The 20024-nt window shown below is 49.3% G+C and overlaps 1 protein-coding gene across 9 annotated transcripts in view; it reads left to right on the forward strand.

The window, feature by feature from the left end:
* Positions 1-20024, forward strand: part of ARAP1 (ArfGAP with RhoGAP domain, ankyrin repeat and PH domain 1) — a 226271-nt gene that overhangs the window by 64187 nt on the left and 142060 nt on the right. The window contains exon 1 of one of the 9 annotated variants that reach the window (XR_012157518.2): positions 6445-6533. The exons of 7 other annotated variants lie outside the window; for them this stretch is intronic. The gene's annotated coding sequence lies outside the window, so the exon portion shown is untranslated. Of the gene's footprint in view, positions 1-6444; positions 6534-18463; positions 18543-20024 lie in introns of those variants that run through there. One more of the 9 variants, XR_012157525.2, reaches the window with a different exon arrangement.

The following is a 20024-nucleotide window of genomic DNA, read 5'->3' on the forward strand; positions in this document are numbered from 1 at the left end:
AGACTCGGTGCCCTGTTGACTCAGAGGGACCAATCCCGAACTCTCTGACTTCAATGGGGGCAGAACTGGGCCCAATATGAGCATGACCCTTGTGGTTCTATACTCCGGCCAGAATCCGTTTACAGATGGCATTCCTTCCCCTGGCACTTTGCTTCTTGAGTCTCTTCATTGTGGTAACTGAGCACATTGCAAACAGAGAGATGCGAAACTCATCACCATAATGAGAAGATTTTTGTCCCACTCCCTAATTTAATTGATCTGTTCAGAATCTGCTCACGGCAGGAGGGACCAGTGTATGGACCCTTGAAGTGAGAAAATATCCGCCCTTCCTACAGGGAATCAAATATCTGCTCTCTTCTCCAAACACAACCACACAAGCTCTTCGTACCAAGTTCATCCAGTTGAAAGTAACTGACTCCTGGAACATGGGCACTTTCATATTGCAACAGACAGAGGCCAGCATCAAATGCTTCAGAGGAAATAGTCCAGTCTCCATAATTCCCTAACTAATCAATACTGTGCCCCGGGGGGAAATTTCTTCCCATCCACATCTGGTGATTGCTTTATGCATAAGGATTGATCGAATTTGCCATTACATAGTGAGTCAGTCGCTTGGATTGTACATGGATGACGCTTTGCTAACTGGAAGGAATTCAGTGAGAATCTTTTGACAAAAGAGGTAGCTATAAATTGGGGTGTGTCTTTTTGGTCCCAGGAGATCTGAGTGTATTTGTGTGTAAAAGAAAAGGGAGTAGAGAGATCCTGGAAAAACCCATAATTCATTCACTGGCTCAAACAGGGCTCTGCTGGATTGCTGGAATGCCATGGGTTTCCTCTGTCGGTGCATGAGAGGGAGAGAGATTATTATAATGAGCAGGCACAGCTAGCGTAAAGGGCTACATAATTAATTTTGGAAATAGCAGGGCCTTTGTCCCAGCAGATTCTGGTGTAAGAGCTGCCACAATTTTCTGTTTGTCCTCCAGGACACACAACTGCATCGCAGTGATGTTGTGTCATGACATCTTCTCACTGTGACTGGAACGGGCAAACTGCTTTGGATAAGATCAATGACTACCTGAACCTTCAGCCAAACCTCCAGCTGGCCTTCTGTTGATGTTTGAAAAAGTTTGGTTAATTTCTGTTTTTTCCCTGTCCTGTGACACTATTTGGTTCCATCAGGACCCAAAGCAGAAGCTCCAGACAACAGCGCAAGAGAGCGTTCTCGCAGTAGCTCTAACCAGGATGGATACACATGCGGTGCACAAATTTGTCAGAGCATATATTGAACCAGTACAACATCCCGGAGATAGGGGGCGGCGTGTTGGCAGAGGTATTGTCTTTTTGATGCGGCATAAAACAGAAGTCCCGACTACGGTGCCCATTAAAGATTTCCTGGCACGAGAGTTAGGGATCTTAACCAGGGGGTTTTGTCCGAATTCCATTCCGGTAACCGATTCCTTCTGGCCTAAAATTCCCCTTCGCCGTTTCTGCTGTGTATGGAATTCTTCTTCACCTCCTGTCCTATGCTCTTGTGCATGGTTTCCCTTTATGGCAGAGTCTGTCCACCTGTATATCTGTAGGGCCTCTCGATTGCTTGAGGCTTCAGGGCCCGATGAAGCTCGGTGAGCTAGTTCCTTTGGGCAGGTTAAACGCACTTTGGGAGCATACAACCCCAGAAGCTAGGAATGCAGAAGTCCTGTTAGATCATCTAGTTTCTACGTCTTGGGGCTGTGTAAGCTTGTTCCCTACAGAACATCTTCTAGAGTGTTGTGCAGTCTCCTTTTAAATGACTCAAGTGTTGGAGCTTCCACCATGTCCAGTGGTCCGAGATCACTGTTGGGACCCTTTGGGGTGCAAGACATGCTAGGAGTGGACATCAGACCCCTCCCCTTCCCAAATCTAGGTGGCTAAAAAGCTGCTTGGAAGAGGCCCTTAGATCCTATGGTGAGGAGCACCATAAACATGGTTATAAAAGGAATCAAAATTAACCCATTCGGTTGGTAGGCAAGGTCTGTTCCTCCCCCTGTGGGTTTTCAGGAGAGACAAGCTGAACTAGGAAGAGAAAAGAGATGTCACATGGTGTTTTTAAGGAGAAAGTTGCCATTTGAGAACTTGTCCATAGCAAGTGCCCATGTTGGGCATTTCGATCGAGTTTGTATTATAAGGAAAAGTGAATGCTGGCTCCTTTTGTCAGTGTAGAGTGTGTGCCATGGTGGATTAGTGGTTAGAGTCAGAAGAACTGGCTTCTGTTCCTCACTTTGGGTGGTCATGTTTCTAGTGGGCAGAGGGCATTTAAGCACTGGAATAAATTGCCTAGGGAGGTTGTGGAATCTCCATCACTGGGGATTTTAAGAGCAGGTTGGACAAACACCTTTCGGGGAGGGTCTAGATAATACTTAGCCCTGCCTTGAGTGCCAGAGACTGGACTGGATGACTTCTCGAGGTCCTTTCCAGTCCTGTGATTCTATGATTAGGAGTCAGGACTCCTGGGTTCTCTTCCTGGCTCTGTCAGTAACTGCCTGTCTGACCTTGGTCAAGTTACAGAACCCCTTTGTGCCTCATTTTTCCTATCAAAATCAATACACCACAACTTGGGCAAACACCGATCTCTGGAAAGTTTTATACTTAGTTCCTGAAAAGCATAGCGAGGCCATTGATAGGGTGGCCCAGTGTGCAACTTGGGTCACTGCAAATAGTGTGTGTGAAGGCAGGTGTCTCCAAAGAAGGGGCAATCAGAGGGACTGTGGTTTCTGAGCTCTGTAACTTCCACTTTTGAAATGAGCGACAGACAGGGAAACACGCTCGGGTGCTTGTATGCAATGCTGGATTTTTTGCTTCCTGCTCCTCCTGGTGAAATCTCCTTACTTAAGACCCGTTGTTTATGCAGTTTCTCTAAGGAAGTGATTGCTGGGGTTTTTCAGCTAAATTGGCCACCCTGCAGAAGTAGATAAATTAGAATGGTGCTGTCCCGGGCTCTGTTATGATCAGGAAAGTTTCTTTTAGTCACGAAAGTGTCTCTGTGTGTTTGTGTGTGTTCATGCACATGCTGGTTTTTTTGTTTCTTCTTCAAACTTAGATGAGCTGAGTGTAGCTATTTTTATGCAGCGGCAGCAACAGACCAAGGAAACCAAAAACCGTAGTGTAGGTTAACATATTTTTTGTTTGTTTGTTTCTAATTCAGATCCATCATGGAGCTGTGTGAGCTCACCGATTAATCTTTTCTTAGCACTCTTACTCATGCTGTCTGTCACATTCTCACATGCACACACACACAGTCACACTCTCTGGCACACACACACGAGGTACGTCTACACTGCAAAGAAAAAATCCGTGGCTCTGAGTCCCAGAGCCTGGATCTTGTGGGACAGGGACTGCAGGACTGAAAACATCAGCGTAGACCTTTGGGCCCAGGCTCTGAAATGCAGTGAGGGGGAAAGGTCTCGGAGCCCAGGCTCCGTCTAGTGACCCGGGCTCTGAGACTCGGTGCTGTGGGTTTTCCTTAGCAGTGTAGACACACATAGACACACACCTTTTTCCGTCCTGTGTGTGGGCGTGGTCAGACATGGCAATACAGTCCTTGTGGCGATCCTGAAACTAAGCAAGTGCCTTGATGGGGCGCCCAGTCTTTGTCCAGCCAAAGAATCCAAGGGTTGCACCAATCATGTGACAATGCCAAAGAATCACTGAATGTGATGCTTTCTTCCAACACTGAACAAGGAACTCTAGTGGATAAGGAAAACTGTATCCTCCCATGAGAGACTCTCTCTCTGCTTCACTGTAGAGCTTCTTCCCAGAGCCTTCTCCAAATCCACAGGTGCCTGGCGTCCTGCTACAGATTTAAAGAAACTTGGATATGTCTTCTCCTCTCCTCCAGCCCCCTTTTGTCCCTGTATGAGCAATCGTTAATGAGGCTGTTTCACAACGCCTTGTGACCTGGAAAATCTGGTCTTTCCCTGTGAAATCTGGTCTTTTGTGTGCTTTTACCCTACACTATCCAGATTTCACGGGGGAGACCAGCGGTTCTCAAACTGGGGGTCCTGGCCCAAGAGGGAGTTGCGGGGGGTGCGTCACAAGGTTATTTTAGAGAGGTTGGGGTATTGCCACCCTCACTTCTGGGCTGCCTTCGGAGCTGGGTGGCTGGAGAGCGGTGGCTGCTGATCGGGGCCCAGCTCTGCAGGCAGCAGCACAGAAGGAAGGGTGGCAGTACCGTACCCCCTCTACAATAGCCTTGTGACCCTCCACAACTCCCTTTTTGGGTCAGGACCCCCACAGTTCCAACTCCATGAAATTTCAGATTTAAACAGGCGAAATCATGAAATTTACGATTTTTTAAATCTGATCAAATCGTGAAATTGATCAGAATGGAGGGTGAATTTGGTAGGGCCCTACACATTAACCGCTTCATAACCTTATCAAGCTCCATTTTCCAGCTAGTTGGGTTGTTGGCTCCCCTGCTGCTATGCAGAGGCGGTTCCAGAACCTTGGTCCTTCGATGGGCAGAGACCAGCCGGGCAGCTCCCCGCAGTGTCGGCTCTTCCTTGGTAAAGGGAGGACTTCTCTCAGCAGGGTTGTCTCTTCGCTATGATTGGGTGTTGTCTCTCAGACTGGAAGTTGGTACCCCTGCTACGTAACTGGGCCAACCGGGTCTTATAAACTTGCACACAGAGCCTGTGCCGTCTGTTTTATTACAAGGTTTGCAGGCTAGGGGGCCTTTTGAATCATCAGCTGCTCCTGGATTCTCAGGTGTAGAGGTGATCTTTCTTCCTCTGCCGTTTTTGCCCAGCGTGGAGGTGGTACCCTCTCCCTCGGAAGTCAACCTTCAGCAGCTCTCCATGCCTTTGGTGGCCCGTGGGTTGATTGTTGGCCTATTGGGCTGTACTTGGGGCTACGTGTGAAGACAACTTAGGGGTATCAGTACAATAGTGATGTTCTCTGAACTGGGCATGGGGGGCATTGGCCTTCGGAGAGGGGAGTGTTGAGGACTCCATGACCTCAGCAGAACTTTTAAACAGCTGAACAAGGCTCTGCAAAATAATGGGGCCATGTTCATCCGGGTTCATTTCTGAATTGGCTTCTGTTTTTCTGGGTGCAGTTCAAGGAGTGGATTTTCATCTGTTATGCCCCAGGGCTTGGCCTGCCCTTAGAGTCATCCTCTGTGCCCCATCCTGGCAGATGAGATGGCAGGCCTCTATAAGGGCATACCTACCTGTGCTAACCTGAATCCAGTGCATGTAATGATAACAGTGAATGATGGCTTGGAGCAAGCTAACGAGCAGCGCATGTACCCAGGGTCCGTGCTCGGCTTCCACTATCTTTGCTTAGCCTGTGCTGTGTTGCCTTTCCTGCTATAGTTATCTCCGCTAACTAGATTCCATCTATCTGGGAAAGGCTCAGCTGCACCGCTTCTGCTGTGTAGACCTACTCTGACAGCCCCCAGATCTGCACCTCAAGTGTTCAGTCTGTCTGTATATTGGTGTGATGCTCTGTACCTCGGGGGAACACCCTGCACCCTCGTGTTCCTCCTTATAAAATGATTGTGTGGTATCCAGTGCAAAGTTTGTCATGTGGGGTGTCTTCAGAAGGCTCATGATACATGGAGCATTGCTGTTATAGTACTGTTGTAGGTTGAAATTTCATGTATATTATTATGAGGCTGAAAATGTGTCCTCATGGCTTAAAACAAGTCCAGGCAAAAACTCTCCGGGAGCAGAGGCCAAGGCAAAATTCTCCAAGAGCAGAGGGGCAGTTCACACCTCATCAGGGCGAGTATGGGACAAACCCATCCCAGCCTCACAGGAACAAAGGACCCTGGCCTAGGCAGCAACAAAGGATCTGTTGGACTCTCGAGTGAGTCACCCCCCTTCCCTTGGTCAGTTTGGGACTGCGATGAGGTAATGCTCACCTGACTTTGAAAGGAGGGGGGAAGGCAAGAGGGAAGAAAGGACATGATAAAAGGGAGAGACGTTTGCCATGCTCTCTCTCTCCCACCTCCATCTACAGACACCACCACCAAGCCACTGAAGCGCTGATCAAAGGGGAGAGCCTGGCTGAAGAGCAACCAGCCAGCCTGTGGTGAGACGCATCTAAGTTTGAAAGGGCATTGAAAGTGTTAAGATCAGCTTAGAATGCGTTTTGCTTTTATTTCATTTGACCAAATCTGACTTTGACTTATAATCACTTAAAATTCATCTTCATAGTTAATAAATCTGTTTGTTTCTTCTACCTGAAGCAGTGCGCTTGGTTTGAAACGTGTCAGAGACTCCCCTTGGGATAACAAGCCAGGTGCATATCAATTTCTTTGTTAAATTGACAAACTCATGTAAGCTTGCCGCATCCAGCGGGCATAACTGGACACTGCAAGACGGAGGTTCGTAGGGTTGTGTCTGGGACTGCAGATATTGGCTAGTGTCATTTGGTTGCACAATCCAAGCAGCGGCTGGCCAAAAGTGCTTACTCACGTAGCTGGGAGCAGCTTACATGCCAGAGGCTGTGCGTGACCAGCCCAGGAGTGGGGGTTCTTGCAGCAGAGCAGGGTAAGTCTGGTTCCCAGAGTCAAGGATTGGAGTGACCTAGCAGATCACACCGGTCCAGATAACACCAGGGGAACATCACAAGTGGTTTCCCCTTCCCCGTCAGTCTGAGAAAGCTGGAGTTTATTGACTTTCCGAGCATATAGCAACGTCTACTGTATCTAGATGCTCATGGGCTCAGGCATTTCGCGAGCAGAGCAGGTTTGCTCCGTGTGCTGGGGGAGTTCTGCTGTAGATAAACTGCTATCCTGTTCTGTTGTGTGTATCTTGAATTGATGTGAATGCCTCCAGAGATTATTGATGGGTGCATATTTTATAAGTCAAAGTAGTGATGAGTGGCTTCAGAGTGACCTCTACCCTCTAGGTCCCTCTTAATTGTTGTACTCCTGACATTTCACAAGTGTGGCTTCTGTCTGAAGGAAATCCAGAGTTGCCTGAAAGATCTGGGTTTAATTTTATGAGGCAGTGCGGGCTAGTAATTAGAGGATGGCATTGGGACCCTGGAACTCCTGAGTTCTGACTCCGACTTACACAGCAATGCCACCTGTGGCTTTGGGCCAGGCACGTTGCTCTCTCTCTGCCTCAGTTTCCCTATCTGTAAAATGGGGATAATACTATGGTGCCTCCTCAGGTGGGAGAGTTAAATTCAGAGGTCAGAGTCATCCCTGGTGTAACTCAGTTGACATCAGTGGAGTTACACCAGGGACTGAATTGGCCTCCTGCGTGTCAATCGCTTTGCACACATTACACAAGAGAAGCAGCAGCGTTACTGGTATTTCAGCAGATGCTGCAAGTGCGTGGCAGGGTCCTCAGAGGGTTAACAGCAGCATGAGTCAGTGAAATGTGACGGTGACTGGCAGGCTTTGTGATCTGCCTATTTATAGCAACAGGAAACTCCTCTCTCTGGAAGGCCGGTACTGCAAAATGCACCAGGGTCACGGTGCTGGGAACAGTGAACCTCAGGCTGATGTGAAGCAATAACCCGGCTCCAGCTGGGCTGGGGGACGTGGCTGTCACAAGGGATAAATCGCCCACTGTTGGGAAGGGCCCGGATGGTGCCGCAGTGCCCTTGGCCATGGGGAAGGGTGTGTTTTCCCCAATAACCTTGGTGCTTATTGCTCACAAAAACCATTTAATGTCGCTGTTGGGCCAGCGAGTTAATGAGCGCTTAGGTGCTGGTGGCGGGACCCAGAGCTCTGGAGATGGAAGGCCTCTGCTTACCTGTGGCGCAAACTTCCCCATGCCAGCTGCTGAGTGAACTGCTGGGCTCTGTGTTGCGTGGTGGGGCACAAGACCTGCCAGACACCCTCAAGGAAATCGATGAGCTTTGAGGGACCGTCGGGGGTATCAATGACAGATTTATCCCCTCACCCTTCCACCTTCCCCCCAGCAAAATGTAGCTACTGTATCTTGGCTGTTTGGATACTTTGTGAAAGTCAGCTCTGGAGGGGGGTGGAGAGATGGCTTGCTCCCTGCCCCAGATGGAATCGGCTAAGGCAGGGGCAGTCAGTTATTTTTTGTCAAGGTCCAGATTTCTTGGTTAAGACAGAGTCAAAGTCCGGACTCCAGAGGAACACTTTTCAAGCCACAAGTGACCCCATTCAACAAACACATACAATGCTGTGTAATGCCTATTGCTTATATTTTTAGTGCATTAAATGAAAAATAAAACCAAACCACTGCACAACCTAAAAATAACCTCCAAGAAAGATGTAATTTATCTGAGACTTTGAGAAAGTACTTGGATAAAATGTGAAACAGATGCAAATATTGGCATTAAAAACACGTTCAGACAACTGTTTCAAGTCTTGAATGAGTTTTGTCACACACGATTATTGTAATGTAGGCATATCTGCATATAGATAGATAAACATATTCAAAACTTTTCAGCCTTTTGTGGTTTATTTAACATAAGTATCAGAGTTTGACAGAAAAATAACACTTAGTACACATGAACTCTTTATTTGTTATGATTCAAGTCTTTCCAATAACCAATACACACCCACCTACACGTGTATTAAGCAAAAGAATCATGCATAATTACTGTGAAATACCTGTTAAATTACTGAAAATGTAATTTTATACAGCACTACAAATTACGACTACTTCAACTACCTGAAGCGGGGTTCCAAAGAGGATGGAGCTCGGCTGTTCTCAGGGATGGCAGATGACCGAAAAAGGAGCACTGGTCTCAAGTTACAGTGGGGGAGGTCTAAGTTGGATATTAGGAAAAACTATTTCACTAGAAGGGTGGTGAAGCACTGGAATGGGTTCCCTAGGGAGGTGGTGGAATCTCCATCCTTAGAGGTTTTTAAGGACTGGCTTGATGAAGCCCTGGCTGGGATGATTGAGTTGGGGATTGGTCCTGGTTTGAGTAGGGGGTTGGACTAGATGACCTCCTGAGGTCTCGTCCAACCCTAATCTTCTATGATTCTATAAATTTAAAATAAAATATGCGTGAGTGAAGTATAACTATAGTGCTCCCTAACAGTGGGGAAAGTGACATGACCTCTACTGGACAAAGGCCTTGAAAGCTGGAGTGAATTCAGTCAAGGCAAGACGGAAGCAATTGCAGAGATGATTATCAGCCAGAACAGAGTGATTATGTGATTTACTGGTTTCAGAGTAACAGCAGTGTTAGTCTGTGTTCGCAAAAAGAAAAGGAGGACTTGTGGCACCTTAGAGACTAGCCAATTTATTTGAGCATAAGCTTTCGTGAGCTACAGCTCACTTCATCGGATGCATACTGTGGAAAATACAGAAGACGTTCTTATACATACAAACCATGAAAAAATGGGTGTTTACCACTACAAAAGGTTTTCTCTCCCCCCAGCCCACTCTCCTGCTGGTAATAGCTTATCTAAAGTGATCACTCTCCTTACAATATGTATGATAATCACGCTATCAGAGGCTCGTTCACCTGCACATCTACCAATGTGATATATGCCATCATGTGCCAGCAATGCCCCTCTGCCATGTACATTGGTCAAACTGGACAGTCTCTATGTAAAAGAATAAATGGACACAAATCAGATGTCAAGAATTATAACATTCATAAACCAGTCGGAGAACACTTCAATCTCTCTGGTCACGCAATCACAGACATGAAAGTTGCGATATTACAACAGAAAAACTTCAAAACCAGACTCCAGCGAGAGACTGTTGAATTGGAATTCATTTGCAAATTGGATACAATTAACTTAGGCTTGAATAGAGACTGGGAGTGGCTAAGTCATTATGCAAGGTAACCTATTTCCCCTTGTCTCTTGGCCCAACTTGATTATCATACACATTGTAAGGAGAGTGATCACTTTAGATAAGCTATTACCAACAGGAGAGTGGGTTTGTGGGGGGTGGGGATGGGGAGAAAACCTGGATTTGTGCTGGAAATGGCCCAACTTGATTATCATACACATTGTAAGGAGAGTGATCACTTTAGATAAGCTATTACCAACAGGAGAGTGGGGTGGGGGGGAGAGAAAACCTTTTGTAGTGGTAAACACCCATTTTTTCATGGTTTGTATGTATAAGAACATCTTCTGTATTTTCCACAGTATGCATCCGATGAAGTGAGCTGTAGCTCACGAAAGCTTATGCTCAAATAAGTTGGTTAGTCTCTAAGGTGCCACAAGTCCTCCTTTTCTTTTTATGTAATTTACTGTTGTTCATGGTTGAGAAGGCTGACTCACACATGTATGTCGAGCCGAACATAGTCAAAATGTTAAATGCCATCTTCCTCAAGTGTGGATACATGGAGTCCAGCCCAAGGGTTGTCCAGAAAGTTTCAGATGTAGTTTCAATGTGCAAACATCTAGAAGATAATAAGGGAATAAGTAACAGTCAGCATGGATAGGTCAAGAACAAATCGTGTCAAACCAACTATATAATTGAAAATGATCTGGGCAAACTGGAGAAATGGTCTGAAGTAAATAGGATGAAATTCAATAAGGACAAATGCAAAGTACTCCCCTTAGGAAGGAACAATCAGTTGCACACATACAAAATGGGAAATGACTGCCTAGGAAGGAGCACTGCGGAAAGGAACCTGGGGGTCATAGTGGACCACAAGCTAAATATGAGTCAACAGGGTAACTGTTGCAAAAAAAAGCAATTGTCATTCTGGGATGTATTAGCAGGAGTGTTGTAAGCAAGACACGAGAAGTAATTCTTCCGCTCTACTCTGCGCTGATTAGGCCTCAACTGGAGTATTGTGTCCAGTTCTGGGCACCACGTTTCAGGAAGGATGTGGATAAATTGGAGAAAAGTCCAGAGAAGAGCAACAAAAATGATTAAAGGTCTAGAAAACATGACTTATGAGAGAAGGTTGAAAAAACTGGGTTTTTTTAGTCTGGAAAAGAGAAGACTGAGAGGGGACATGAGAACAGTTTTCAAGTACTTAAAAGGTTGTTACAAGGAGAAGGGAGAAAAATAGTTCTACTTAACCTCTAAGGCTAGGGCAAGAAGCAATGGGCTTAAATTGCAGCAAAGGTGGTTTAGGTTGGACGTTAGGAAAAACTTCCTATCTGTCAGGGTGGTTAAGCACTGGAATAAATTACCTAGGGTGGTTGTGGAATCTCCATCACTGGGAATTTTTAAGAGTGGGATAGGCAAACACCTGTCAGGGATGGTCTAGATAATACTTATTCCTGCCTTGAGTGCAGGGGACTGGACTGGACTACCTCTCGAGGACCCTTCCAGACCTACACTCCTACGATTCAATGTGCTGCATCTTCAGCACTTTGTCCGCTTGTAAATCGTAAGCTCCAGCTGTAGTTTTGCTTATTCAACATTTGGAAAGGATACTTTTGCTTGTGTAAGCGGGGGATAGTCCCGCTCTTGTGGGAAACTTTCCTGGCTTCTGCACTACCCCGGTGAAGTGGGCTAGCGAAAGGATCTGAATCCTCGCTCCCGCTTCCATTACCCAGTGGCCTTCCTGCCCTTGAGGACTCCCCTTCCACTCTCCTGTCTGCCAGAGTCCTCGTCACCCCAACAAGGCTGGACCCAGGATTCCTGGGGAGCTCGACCCCCAACCCTGCTGTGGTCACCTAGGACAGGGGCTAGGGTGTCCCCACTCTGGGGTACTCTCTCTGCACTGGGCACTTCTCTGACCCACTGACCATTACACACAATTTAAAGCAAATGCAAGTTATTTAATCAACAATTAATTTTAAAAAGAATAAGGAAAAATGAGAGGTGAAAGGAAACACATCACCCCGCTCTGTGGCAGGGAACATCACAAACAGTGTCTCTGGAACGTCAGGGCTGTTCACAGTCTGCTCCTTGTAAGTCCCAGGCCTCCTCCTCTGGCCCTGGCTGCGCTGCAGGGATGCTGCGGGTTGGACTCTCGCTCTGGTGGTGGCCACACGCTCTCAGGCTCTCAGTGGTAGGACCCTTCTTCCCGGTGTCACCCCCGCCCTGTCGGGGTTACAATCCACGCCTGGCCTGCAGAGCCCCTTGGCTGAGGCGCCTCCCTGTGCTGGGCCCGCTGCCCAGGGTCCCCCTCGCTCTCCCCAGCTGCTCACCGCACCCAGCTCCGGGCTGCTCCAGCCCCAGCTCCACCACTCGGTCTCTGCACGGCTGCTGCTGCTCTGCCTCCAGCTCCCTGGGCTGCTGCTCTGGCCCCTCTGGCTCTGGTTGCTGCAGCTCTGCTCCCAGGACAGGTCTGCTCTGCAGGCTGCTTCTGTGACTCTGCCCCCAGCACTGACCTGCTTCCTGGACTGCTTTTCTGGCCCCTCTGGCTCTGGTTGCTGCAGTTCTCCTCCCAGGGCAAGTCTGCTCTCTCTGGATCTGGCCCAGCTCTGCTCCCCAGCTCAGCTCAGGCCCCTGCTTTCTCCTTAGCTCGGCCCCACTCTGTCTGATCCAGGCAATTCCAGCTCACACGGAGGACGGGACCTCCCTGGACTCCTGACTCCATGATTAGCCTGCCTGCCCTGTCATACAGGCTGACCTGGAGCATTGGCCTCTCCCCATTGTTCCTGGGGACTGTCAGTCTCAGGGTCCTGATTCCCCATCGACCCTTCCCCTTTGAGTACTGGGAACTAGCAACTAAAACACACCCACTGACTGTTAGTAAGGGGGCAACAGTCCCCTTACACTTGATTGCACCAAGTGCCGTTTGCTTGTACCGCGAATGGATTCCTTACAAACAGGAAGGTGTCTTTAACACTTTCAATTTCTTGGAGCCTCTGCTGGAAGTTTTCAAGAAGAGTTGATTCCATCTGATTCACATCTGCAGTGTCCAGACAGCTTAGCAGTATTGGGAAATGCAGCATCTCCCCAGTTCCCCAATCACTTTTGAAGAGTCTCAGTTTGTTTTCAAATGAAGTGATACTGCTGTGGAGATCCACTACATTGCGATTTTTGCCCCTGTAGCTTTAAGTTGAAATTGTTTAAGTGGCCTGTTAAATCAACAAGGAAGGCCAGAATGCTCATGCTTGTGGGATCCCTCAAAAATGCATGGAGCTCCTCTGCCTTTTCCCCTGAAATATTATGTGGATATTCTTCCACATGAACTCTAATTTCCCACAGCCGCCTTAGTACGTGCCCTGCGCTCAGCCAGCGGCTGCCGGCAGGGCTGAAGGGATGCAGGGAGGAAGAGGAGAAGAGGGAGAGGCACAAGAGGCCTCGCCTTGTCCCAAGCGTAGAGGGAAGGGAAGAGGAGGGCTGCCACAAGCCACTGAACTCTTTCCTCTCTCCTGTCAAAAGGCTCCTGCTGAGGGCAGGGAGAGAGACAGGGCCGTCCCTCGGGGGGCGAGGGGCCCGGGACAAATCAGCTTCCCCGCTGGTCTCCTAATCGTACATCGGTCGGGACGCGGGACAAAAGGGCTAAATATCGGGATAATCCCGATTTTATCGAAGCGTGGGGCCCCCCTAAAGTGCGGGGCCAGGGGCGGTCGCCCCGATTCGCGCTACCCAAGGGATGGCTCTGGGCAGAGAGCGCCCCCTGCTTCCTGCAGCCGCCGATTGTCAGCAAGGGAAAAAACAGCCAATCAGACGGGGTTTCTCCAAGACAGACAGGAAATATGCAGCCTCAGCCGTTGGGGTGGGATTGTGGACATTTTAATTGCAGGGTCTGTGACCTGGGGGTGCCATTTTAGATTTTGATTGGGGTGGTGGGTAGCATTCCAGGGGGTACTTGGCTGTCAGCCCCAGGCAGCCGGGCTCCTGCTGTCACGGATTACATGCAGGTGCACAGGATTGGAGCTCGATAAATGTTTGGGAACGCCCCTGAGTCTCCTGCTGCACAGCGTGGCTCAGGCCTGGTGTCCCAGCGGGCCTCAGGCAGGGCTGAAGCCCCGAGTCCCAGAGCTGCCTCCAGCAAGGGGCCAAAGCCCCGAGTCCCGGTGGGGCTGAAGCCCCAAGTCCCTGCATGCCTCGGGCACGGCTGCATCCCCGAGTCCCAGCGGGGCTGAGGCTTGGAGTCCCAGAGCACCTCCAGTGGGGCTTCAGCCCTGCGGGAAGTGCGCCCGGACTCTGGGCTTCAGCCCCACGAGGAATTGGAGCTTCAGCCCCGTAGGAAGCACCTCAGGACTGAAGTACCCACCTGCAGGGCTGAAGCCCGGAGCCTCCATGAGCCCTGTGGTCTGCTGAAAAGGCTCTTGTGGTCTGGATTTGGACCACGGGCTGCCTATTGATAAACCCGGAGTAAGGGTCTGAAGCATGCAGACTCAGACCCTTTGAAATAAAATCCTGGAGCATCTGTGGCCATGAAAGATCTACTTTCACAAGCAGATGGGGTGCTAGCCAGCACACAGGGGGTTAAGTTCCAGTTCTGTACATCTAACTGCGTTATTGCAATTATTATTATCTATTTGTATTACTGTAACGCCTAGGAGCCCCTGCCCTGTCCAAGACCCCATGGCACCAGGTGCTGCACAAACCCAGAATAAAAAGACAGTCCTAAAGAGCTTACAATTAAGGTGTAAGACTGGGGACCACAGATGGATACAGAGAGATGGAGAACACAAGGGAACAATAGCCAATATTGGTCACCACGGTTGGCTGTGGTCTCTTGACCAGCATCAAGTTTTCTGTCGACGTCCCGGCAAAGGAGAGTTGTAAGGAGAGATCTGAAGGAACGTAATGAGTCAGTTGTGTGGCTCTTTATGGGGAGTCCCTGCCAAGCATGAGGGGCAGCAAGAGTGAGAGCGGCAAGGTGTGTATTTGAAAACGTAACCCGTGGGCAGTGGAGGCTGACATCAGGAGCGGACCTTTCCATGCTGAATGAGAGAAGCAGGGTGGGAATAGGCTGTAAAAGGGCCTTGACAGCAAAGACCAGCGACTTACGTTTGATACGCTAGAGACACGGAAGCCTGTGGAGGGATGCAAAGTGATAGGCTAGGAATAGGAACTTTGCAGCAGCCTTCTGACTGGATAGAAGCAGGGCAAGAGTGCATTTGTCAAGGCCAGAGAGAAGGACGCTGAAGTGATTAAGACGCAGGATGATGAGAGCCAGGATGAGGGCTTTAGCTGCATGGATGGAAAGGAAAGGCCGTATCTTAGAAAGAAGATTTTGACTTAGGCAGGAAGTGAGGACCTAGGTGCAAGTCGCAGATGACGCCCAGGTTACAGATTTGAGTGAGAAGGATGGGATGGTGTAGTCCGCAGTTCTAGAGAAAGAAAGTAGCAGGGAGGGATTGGGGAGGAGGGGAAAGAGTCAGAGCTCTGTTTTGGACAGGTTGAGTGTGATCTGGTGGCTAGCCATCCATGAGGAGACATTAGAGAAATGGGTCAAGATTGTCGTTTGGACAGAAGCAGATGGCTCTGGAGTTGAGAGGTAGATCTGAGTCGTCGGCACGGAGACGGTGATTGAATTTGGTTTTGTGGATAAGTGACCCCTGCAGGTTCAGTGGCTGGATTAATCCTGCTCACCACTTGAATTGAACAGTTGTGTAGAGGTATTGTTAAGCAGCTGCCGTATTCTGCCCCAGAGGTGGCTGTATTTCAGTGGTGGGCGATGTGATCCTGCTTGTTGTTTACATGGCAGTTTGTTTGTAAAGCCGGGGGGATCATTTGGAACGGAATGGGAGCTGTTGGTGATGTATTTGCATGTCGTGTCTATCTCAAGCTGTAGGGACTGTGTTTAGGTAAAGTAAGTCATGTGTTTAATATTTTAAAAAACCCATCCACAAACCAATAGGTGACTAATAAACTGTGAGCCTCCGCCGGGTCCCGCTGCTCATATGTAGCATGCCTTCTCCCCTCCCTTCATTGGCGAGCTCTCCGGGACAGGGTCTGTGTCTCCTTCAGGGATATGCCTAGGACATGCTGAGTGCTAATTCAATCTGAAAATGATAGTCACAGTTACTGCAGGTGGACATGGCTGTGTCACAGATCCTTGCAAGTCCCCCTCGTGGCTATTCACTAGGCCTGCTGTCAGGGGAATCCAAGCCTGTTTCCCTGGATCCGCCAGATATTGTGAGCCCCTGGCCTGAACAGAGTCCAGCCACTGCCTCAACTGTGGAGGCCCCAGGCGCACTCATGTGGTGCAGACCTTCCATCTGGCACCCTCTTTTCAGAGCTAGAGTCCCCAGTCTAGCTGTCTAGCCCCTGGGCGCAGTGGTGACCTCTCAGGCTCCCCCTGTATGTGAACACACCCCTCTCCCAGAACTCCATCCCAAAGGTGTGAATCTTCTGGTTGCAGCTTAACTCTCGCTGTTAGGTGGTGGATGGTCTCGAGAAAAATGACCCTGCCCCGAGAAAAACAGCTTCTTCCCTTTTAAAGACCTTTCAGCCCCGTGTCAGGTGACACCCGTGCCATCTTCCCCACATGCGCACAAACTTCTGCCAGGTGACTTTGTTGCCAGGACACTATTCGGGGCTTATTCCTTCACCCACTTACTTCCCTGGTCCTTCTCGCATGAACAGAGAGCAACAATACCCAAAGTCCAAAGATGCAAACAATTCAATGTTTATTGGGCTGAACTTCCAGCAAGCTTGATTCCAATTTCCTTCCTTTGTGTCCCCCTTCCAAGCTCTGACACCACAGAGCCTTACACCTGTGTCCCTGTTCCCATTCCTGCCCTTAGCCAAACATGATTCCAATTTCCTTACCCCCATTCCCTGTTCCCATTTCCGCCACCCACCCACCCACTTCCTGATTGACTGCAGACTATATAGTAAAACTTGAGTTCTGCTTAGCTATACCTTAACCAATAATTTTCCTGAAATTTAACTAACCAATCCTAACATATTGTAACATGATTATGTAACCAATTATATCCCACCACCTTAGTTAGTTTACACCCAGCAAAATTAATTATACCGCAGACAGGAACAATCACAGAACCAGACAGAGATTGTACAGACAAACAATAGCAAAGTGGGAACTATAATGACAAAACAAAACAGAAGTGAGGATTTCACATCCCAGCTATTGATAAGTGAGTTCTTGCCAGACAGGATGCTATCAAACTACGTTTCCTTTTACATCTTCTAGGCACTTCCCTTTCTCTGGAGGCGATACACATTATCAGGACAGGATTGTATTCCTAACAGCCCAATAGCACCTTCTTTCGATGTGACTAGTTTGGGATGTGAGGAGGTGACCGGTCGCTTCCCAGCTTATGGCTGCCTCTGTTGCTTAGCCAGAGATCTCAGCCTTAGAACAGGGCCTCAGACTGTCACAGTAAGAGAAGGCCCTTACACCAGCAGACCGTGATTTTGATTCTTTCTTTTATACCTCTAACTGGCCAAGTGATAAGAATACACCTAAATTCTTAGAGTATCAGCCTTTACAGACAGATCTGAATATCTATATCCTAACGGGTGCCCTCTCCCCTGAGCAACCAGTTCCCCTGGGCAGAAACTGGTCTATTGGCTTGAGCGATGACATTTCAATGGAAGAGCGTGTAACTTCAAGGGCCAGTCTTTGGAATCTCAACCCCGCATGGAGGCAAACAAGCCGCAGAGAGCGAGCGCGAAAGGCTGCGCGTTCAGATTGGGGCTTGCAGCCTGGCCTGTCTGCCCCGAGTGTACGAATTCTGTGTAAGGTTATGAATTGTACAGACACATTCCCAAATCTCTGCAGGCTGGCAGGAGTGTCGATCCACGTAATGGCTTTGCTCTCTGAAATTTGCTTCCCCACCTGCCCCTGAGGCAGTAGGTGGTGATTTTAATATATTTTGCTTGTCAGACATTGGACAAAGTGGTGCTGTCCGTGGACCCTGGCTGCGGGGATGGGTCCATTCGCTGTAACAGATCCAGGTAAGGGAAATAAGGACCTTCTGGGTTACGTACTTGCTTAGCTGATGGCTCAGCCTTGCTATCTGCTCTTTTATCCCGAGGGCCAGAAGGCCCCAACCCTGGAATTACCCCTCTAAGGCAGTGGTTCTCAACCAGGGGTACTCGTACCCCGGGTGTACGCAGGGGTCTTCCAGGGGGCACATCAACTCATCTAGAGATTCGCCTAGTTTTACAACAGGCTAAACTAGCACTAGCAAACGTAAAATTTCCTACAGACAATGACTTGTTTATGCTGCTCTGTGGACTGTACACTGAGATGGAAGTACAATATTTACATTCCAGTTGATTTATTTAATAATTATATGAACGTAAGCAATTGTTCAGGAATAGTGGGATGTGGCACTTTTGTATTTCTATGTCTGATTTTGTAAGCAAGTCGTTTTTAAGTGAAGTGAAACTTGGGGCGGGGAGGGGGGTAGGCGAGACAAATCAGACTCCTGAAAGGGGTACAGTTGTCTGGAAAGGCTGAGAGCCGCTGCTATAAGGGACTGGAAACTGTGAGGCTCCCCCGTGCATTGTTCCATCCAGGGTTCACGGGATTAGAGATACTGCCTCCAAAATCAGTGGATCACCTTTGACCCATAGAGGCAGGGCTCTGTTGGTGCCTCCCCCTCCCTTGCCCTGTGTGCTGGGGCTTTGTGGGTGGGTATCTGCAAATTTCAGCCTATGCAGAGGAGAGACAGATGTATGCACACACTGATGCAGAGCGTCTGAGAACTTTCACTTCGCTGTGAACCGCAGTGGGGATCTGAGCCAAGCTTCAAGCCGGTACGGGAGAGGAACAGGGCAGGAAACCCGCAGAGGAGTGTGGGAGGGGGGTTGCCCTCTCCTGGGTAGGGAGCTCAGCCGCTGCCCAAGTTGGTGGAGGAACACACTTGCAAAGGAGAGGTGACACGGGGTCTGAACTTGTCTGGGGCAGATGGAGGTGAATGCCTGCGCTGGGAGGTTTGTATTCACCCGTACTCAGCACTGCTCCTGTTGGAAGCTCCAGCTGCTGTCTGTTCCTTAGCTTTTCACTCTCAGAAACGCAGCCCTTTCCCCCAGAAACGGCCTGTTGCAGTCTCCCAGCATGCACCACCAGTGCCAGCTAGCTCCTCTCCGCTGGTTTCTGACCCCTGTTGTAAACCAGCCCCTGCTGATCCACCAGGGGCTTGGGAAAAGAGCCAGCAGAGATACCCACTTGCCAGAGCTCAAAGGCAGCAGTGTGAGGCAGGAGAGGAATGTAGGGGGTGAAGGTTATGTGCCTGGGGGCACTCTTAGCTGCAAGGTCTGCAGCAGCAGAATAATAATACCTGGCGCTTTTCATCCATCGAGCTCACTTTACCCAGCAGGACGGTATCGTTACCCCATGGTACAGATGGGGAAACTGAGGCACAGAGCAGGGCTGTGACTTGCCCAAGGTTGCCCAGCTGGTCAGTGGCCAAGGGGGGCATAGAGCTCAGGTCACTGGAGTGCCAGGGTCAGGTGTCCTTTGGAGGAGGAGAGGATCAGTAGCTGGGAGCAGATTGAACTTTGGGCGAGGGAGGAGGAGACTTGTCCTCAGGGACACGAAGTGTCATGTACAGGACCTGTCCGTAACTGACAGCCCTGGTGTGGCAAGTCCGCTCATCACATGCGGGGTTCCCACCACTGGAGAAAGAGAGGAAGAACATGTATTGCTGTCAAGCTCGCCTACGCTGAGGAGATGATGCCCATCCCCCAGCCGTGTGATGAACTGTAAGCCCTTTTTTCTCTAAGCCAGGGGAGGCCTCATTCCTAGAGCTCCTGGGATCTGTTGGCGAAAGAAGCCAGGAAAAGCTGCCCTCGGCTTGCAGCAATCCTCCCGGTGGCAGAGTAGCCGGCCCACAAAGGTGTTCTCCGGCTGACACAGCTCGACTCACGAGGCTTCTGCTTTGCATAGGGAGGCTAAAGCACAAAAAGGGGAAAAGAGAAACATTTTGCTCCCTGAGATCACAGCAGGCTTTGTCACACCACCGTGACCGCCGCTGAGATCGGATGTCATTGCATCTTGTCCCTGTGGCGCAAGATGCTGCCACCCTCCAGTTGAGGAAGTCTCCCACCATCGAGAGTCCTTATGGGAAAATCAGCCTGTGGTGGGCACCATGGCTGCAGGAGGGGCAGGGCCGTCTGTGACTCACTGCAGAGAAAAGGACACAAAACATGACAGTGGCGCTAGGATGAGCCCTTTGGTCTGGTGCTGAGAGTGTCTGATGTCTCAAGGGCAGGGGAAGCAGCAGTACCTAGTGAGAA

The sequence above is a fragment of the Lepidochelys kempii genome, chromosome 1 (genome assembly GCF_965140285.1).
Source record: "Lepidochelys kempii isolate rLepKem1 chromosome 1, rLepKem1.hap1, whole genome shotgun sequence".
In the NCBI taxonomy this organism is placed as follows: Eukaryota; Metazoa; Chordata; order Testudines; family Cheloniidae; genus Lepidochelys; species Lepidochelys kempii.